The sequence below is a fragment of the Coloeus monedula genome (genome assembly GCF_965178545.1).
Source record: "Coloeus monedula genome assembly, chromosome: 8".
Taxonomy (NCBI): domain Eukaryota; kingdom Metazoa; phylum Chordata; class Aves; order Passeriformes; family Corvidae; genus Coloeus; species Coloeus monedula.
The window spans coordinates 17,909,969-17,915,968 of NC_138788.1; the positions used below are offsets into that span (position 1 = coordinate 17,909,969).

Genomic DNA, 6,000 nt, shown 5'->3' on the forward strand with positions numbered 1-6,000 from the left:
AGAGCAGAAGCTATTTCCAAACCACAAAATGTTGGTTAAAACAATATTTTAAAATAGCCTGTAAACTAATAGAAGCTGAGGTATTTGCATGCGTTTCTGTGTTCTGAAGGAGGTGTACCCACATGCAATTACAAATGGGGTCAGTGTGGGCAGCCCCCATCTGAATGCACTGAATCATTTTGGAGCAGTGTAATTCATGTGCAGTGAAAGCTAAGGATAAAGAATGAATGAGGTGAGTATGAACACTTTAATAGAAATTAGTGGTTTCTTCTCACCTGGAAGGCAGAGTTCAGTTTTGGGTAAATCATCTCAAAAGGAAACTGCAGCCAGAAAAGAAGTTTGATATTAATCAGAGGACTTCTGTGCAAGGAGAGAGTGGGAACCAAGAAGGGAGAAGAGTAGTAAGGGAGATTCTACAAAGATTTGCAACCTAAGAAATGGTAGAAAGAAGGTCTTGGCTATACTTTCATGACAGGATAATGCTAAACTGACATGAAAAAAACCCAGACTTAAAATTGATCCAAATAAATCTAGTAATTTAGCACATGAAGATTAACTAGGAAGAGCCTTTGCTAAAAGCAGTCACTGGGGCTACAGTTTCACAAAACTGCAGAAAAGCTCATACATTTGGTTAAATATTAAGAAAGTTCAGAGACAAAATTACTAAGATTTAAAAAATAAAAACCCTAAGAAAAATACAATTATCTTTCAGTTCAAGGCAAAAACCAATGAAAAGTGAGGCAGAAACTGTTCCTTAGGAAACTTCTTCAACTTCTGGGTCATCAGTATGAGATAGTGGGCCCAGGGCTGCTCCAAAGCAGCATGTAATACATTTTAGCAATTAGTTCATTTTCATTGGCACACTCAGCCACCTGGAAGGGGAGGTGAGTGCCTCTTGTCTTCAGAGCTCTTCTCAGGATCCCCAATTTGTCTTGTGTTAGGGTTTTCTACACCAAATAATTAGCCTGTAGAAAACTTGTTTTTTTAAATTGTGTACAGCTAATGTTTGGCTTTATTTCCTTCCATCTTCCATCCTGTTCTCCCCTCTCATTTCTGGGTGGACACTACTTCTTCCTGACTGCAGCAACTTGTGGAGATACTCAGCTGGAGGGCAATATCTTCTTAGCAAGCAGCTCTGGAGTGCCTGAGTGACAGCAACGGTCATGTCTGTTTTGACGTTAAAGAAATAAATACAAATTACAAACAGGCAGCAGCCAAATGCACGAAACCCTGCATGCATCTGATGCTCCGGGCGCTGCCTTTCTGTTGTTTTCCATGGATCCATCGTGTCTGTTTCTGCTGTACGAAGGTGTTTTTAAATCTAAAAAAAAAGACATGTTGTTTGTATAAAATAATAAAAACCAGGAATAATGCTAAATAAATGACAGATTATCCAACATGCCCCCTCCCCCAGGGCTAAGAAAGTGGCAGCAGCCAGAACATCTTTCAGAAATGAAGTGAGGGGGAAAGCAAAAGTGAAGGAGAGAAAGAGAGAGGGAGAGCAAGAAAGGAGGCGGCTTTAACAGCGGATGGCTGGACTGTGCTCCGCAAAGCGATGGTGGAAGTTAATACCGCATTCGGGCTGTGCTGCAACTACAGGCGGTGAGAGGTGGCAAGGAGACCCCAGAGGAGCCAGTGTGAAGACTGGGGTTCAAGAGAGAGGAGGTGCTTCTCTTCCTGTTGCCCAGCAGTCTGACTTCAGCCTGTTTCTTCGATTTCTGCACAGCAAGAACGCTATGGAAACCTGGTTGCTCAGCTGCTGGATCCCAAAACAGACTTTTCTTTTCTTTTCTTTTTTTTCTTTTTCTTTTTTTTTTTTTAAGAAATAAAACAAAATGGGATGTTGATGTAAAACTAAAGATGGAAGTAGAGATTAAAAATGGGTTTAAGTGAATATAACTTGAATAGAAGCTCGCTCTTTAGTGATACTGGTTTTGGAAACAGCCACTACCTGGACAAACATGGAGTTTTGAAGCCAGCTTATTTAATTTAACAAAACAAAAAAAATTGCATTAAGAGCAGAGATTTTAGAGGAAGAGGGTATATGTATGGGATTTTCTATTTTTTTTCCTTTTTAGTAGGGTAGTTGGGATCCATATTGCTGCAGAACACGTGTTCCTTAGGAAGCAGACAAAAAACTTAGTGTTATGTTCTTCATGAAAACTTGCACATACACTCCTATATGAGGCATAAATAGCGTGTGTTTTTTATACTGAAATATATGCACCCGTAGAATTAAAGGGGTTACCTGGCCTCCTGTTTGATTTGTTGGTCTCCAGTAAAATAGCAGTGGGAGCCAGCAGCCCCCGCCAGGTGCTTCTCCCCACCACTAACCCATCTGATGTTTGTAAGTGTCATGTTTCCTAGTGTTTATTTGGGTAATTTTTCTATTTTTTACAGTGATGTTGTAACACAGAAAACTATCAGATCAGAACCTCAAAAGCTGTAGCTGAAGGAATCCAGGCCACCCCCCCGTGTTGCCTCTGGGTGTTAGAGGATACCTCATGAAGCAGAGGGGAAAGGGAATGAGCAGTGATCTGATGTTCGTCCTTTGGGCCAATTCATCTTTCTTTCTTTTCTTTGCTGCAAGAGGAGTTCAATTCCTTTATTCATTGGGTGGGGAATGTGGAAGTGTTTTGTTGACCTTACCAAGGAGGGAGCCTAGCCCCAAGAAGAAAATGGGCTTTCTGGCAGACCCGATGGGATTTGTCTTGACCAAGGGAAGGCATCACTTGCAGAAGTTGGGATGGGCTTTTATGTAAATTTACCTACCCCTAATCATTTTTTGGGTCTCTAGAGGGAGTTAAAATTATTGCCTTGGCAATGTACTAAGTGTGTGGCAATCATTTTGCAGACTATAAAAGAGAAGAAAGACAATTTGGAATTTTAATCCTTATTCAATAAAATGCAGAAAATAAAAGCTGTTGCACAAAGTGGAGCTGTCACTTTGCAGCAGTTACTGCTCTGCTCCCTTTGTTAGAGAGGTGCTATCCCACACCGGGATTAGATCAGCTCACCCCTGATGAAGGAAAAGACCATCCACACTTCCCAGGTTTGTTTGAGCAAACACCCTTTTCTTCCTCCCTCCACTATCCCAGGGGGAGGAGTGAGGGGATTGAACCCATGGGGGGACAAACACTAGATTTTATTATTTCAAAACATTGTTAAGACAGCACTAAGCCAGTGAGTGAAGTGGAAAAGTAAAAAGCCTTGATATTTCATTCAGAATTTTTTAAGCCACAAAGAGAGAGCAAACAGATTACAATTACGCCATTTTAAAAAGATAAATATAAAACATTATGCATGCCTTCTTTTGGTCTGATCTTCCTTGTCTCTTTACCTGATGATTATTAATAGTTAAAAAAGAGAACCCTCTGTATTAAGTATATGCATCTTTCAGAAAAAAATTTAAAAGAACAGAACTGTTGGGTTTTTTGTTTTTGCACAGTCTTGGAGACAAACTCTTTTGGATTTTTTTTTGTTTGTTTTGTTTCCTTTTAAGTTAATGAGAACCTTAGCTTGGTATGGCCATTATCAAACACAGCTGTACACCTTTAGCATTCTTAATGTTCTCTTATGGGGCTAATGTAAGCATCTATATAATATATATTATAAATATCACATTTTAAACAGGAAATGGAAGGCATTTGATGCAGAATTTTTGCATGATATAGAAATAATTAAAGTTAGCTAGTGTTTGTTTGTTTGGTCTGAATGTTGGTAGAATCTTCATAGCTTTGTTACAATGAGACCTTGAACTGAAGATATTTAATAAAATAACATTTAAACAGTGTAAAGTTTGGAGTGTGACATTATTCTCCTAAACCATGGAATAATATGAAATTGGTACTTCTGGGATAAGAATCAATTGACAGAGGAGTTTTTTTTTCTTGTATCATTTAAAAATGTAATGTTTAAAAAGTTAAGTTGTACCATACCTAAAAGGGGGGAGGGGAGAATGCTAGCATTAAAAACAAAGGGATGACAGAACCTGTTAAAATGACATTTATAGTATTTCCCTGACAGACCAGGGATAATAGGGAAATTCTGCTTTTGTTCCCGATAGCCTAATCCTTGGCAAATCTATGCTGTTACTTCCTTTCCTGGTCTTTGTTTTCTTCACCAATATTTAAGACTCCTCGTGGGAGAAGCCATCTTGCTGTTGGGTTTGCCTGATGTAAACATGCTGATCTCAAGTTGTGTGGCTTAGTTATTTGTCAGCTAGTGTACTTTGTGTCCTAGCTGGGATGCTCCTGCAGAGGCACAGAACTTGTCAGGTCTAGAAGCGTAAGCATAATTTCTTAAGAAGTTAAAAGTTAGTTTGATTTAGCTTGTTTTGTTTCTATACTGCCTTTTCTTGTTAGCATTTCATGTCTTGTTATTAGCATTTCGTGTATGCCCCATTAAGTAGGCTTTGTTCCACTCAGGCCTTTGCTGCTTTGCCATTTCTCTGTTATTTCCCACCTTGCAGATCTCACGCTGCTCGTGAGGGCAGGTGGCTGAGCCGTGGGGCTGCAGCAGGCGCTGCCCTCACCCTCTGCGGAGCCCCTGCCCAGCGCGGCTGTGCGGGGCAGAGACGCTCAGGGGCTTCTCTGCGTCTCTGCTACCACTGGCCTGTGTCTGTCACAGTTACTGCTGCGATTGCACGGGGGACACGCATCTCGTTCTAGCACTGGCTGCAGCTAAGGCTAAGGGACTCTAGCCAGCATGTGGCCCCCCTGTGGCACGCCTGGCTGGCCTCCGCTCCCCTGAGCTCTTCCCAGGTGTGTCTGGGAAGTGCAGAAAACGGGAGGGGGTGGCTTTGCCTTATCACTAAAAGCGAATTCGTTGCGCTTAATCCCCTTTAACTGCAGCAATTACCTAGTAAATAGGTGTCAGCTGTTGCTGCTTAAAGAGATGATTACTTTTGCTGCCTGATGAAACAAGAGGAAAATTGTCCTTAGTGTTTAAAGGGAGAAGGTAAGAGTTTTAACAGTCCGTTTCACTGGGACTGAAGACAATCTGTTCGTGCCCAGAAGAAATGGCTCCTGCTATTTCAGGAGCAAAAAGACGTTCTGCTCTCATTTCTGACATACAAGGCAGGAGCATTCATCAGGTAAGGTTTTTCCTGAAGCACTCAATCCTGTCTTAATGATCTTTGACGAAATGTTGCAGTATAATCCGATAAGCACTAGGAAGGTACTCATAAAATTAGTGATGATCCCCCATGTTCTTAGTAGCTCTTTTAACCACTATAAGAGTAATTTAAACACTTACTGAAAGCACAATAATCAGACTAACACTCATGTCAAGAATATTTATGTAGTACATATATGGGGCCTGTTCTATGTCTTATGTTTTAGCTGGTATCAGGGGTTGGGAATGGTACTTCCCTGCATTGTAATAGCTCCAGTACTGAGCTCAAACAGGGATATTCACAGAAGCTTACTTCCCAGTATGCTATGGCTGGTTAAAATCTCTTCATCCTATTAGATGAAGTTTTGCCATCTTCCTACCAAAACAAGTGCCTGAGCATGGTTTTTAAAGTTCCCTCTCTCCCAATTTATGCATGTGCATGCTTGTATACATAGGTGGATTACTCTGTGGGAGACCTGTAATTGATGGTAGCTTTTATTTATGCCCAAATACATTTCCTTTTAGACTAGGATTGCTCTGCTCTCACTTGCTGGGCTAGTGGCACAAAGGCTTGGCAGCATGCTTTTATGCTATAATATCTATGCAATGTGGGGAGAAGCATGAGCAGAACCAGACCCTGAATATCAATGTGCTTTCCATTTTATTATGAAAATCATTGCTTCTTACTTATGTGTAATTGAGAACATAGGAAAACAGAGCATTTGATTAATGATTGGACTTGTGATCTAGTTTTGGGTTTGCTATGGCTTTGCAGGGTGACTGCAGATAAGCTACTTGTGTGGTCTGTGCTTCAGCTTTCCCATTTGTCCATGCAGATGATAAGCCTGACCTCTGTAGAAACCACTGTAAGAGACTGATGAACAG

At 40.8% G+C, this 6,000-nt stretch overlaps 1 protein-coding gene across 6 annotated transcripts in view; it reads left to right on the plus strand.

Moving 5' to 3' along the window:
• Positions 1-3,797, plus strand: part of CAMK2G (calcium/calmodulin dependent protein kinase II gamma) — a 208,150-nt gene extending 204,353 nt beyond the window's left edge. For all 6 annotated transcript variants that reach the window (XM_082286218.1, XM_082286222.1, XM_082286219.1 and 3 more), the window contains one exon: positions 1,085-3,797. The gene's annotated coding sequence lies outside the window, so the exon portion shown is untranslated. The remainder of the gene's footprint in view (positions 1-1,084) is intronic.
• Positions 3,798-6,000: the final 2,203 nt, after the last annotated feature.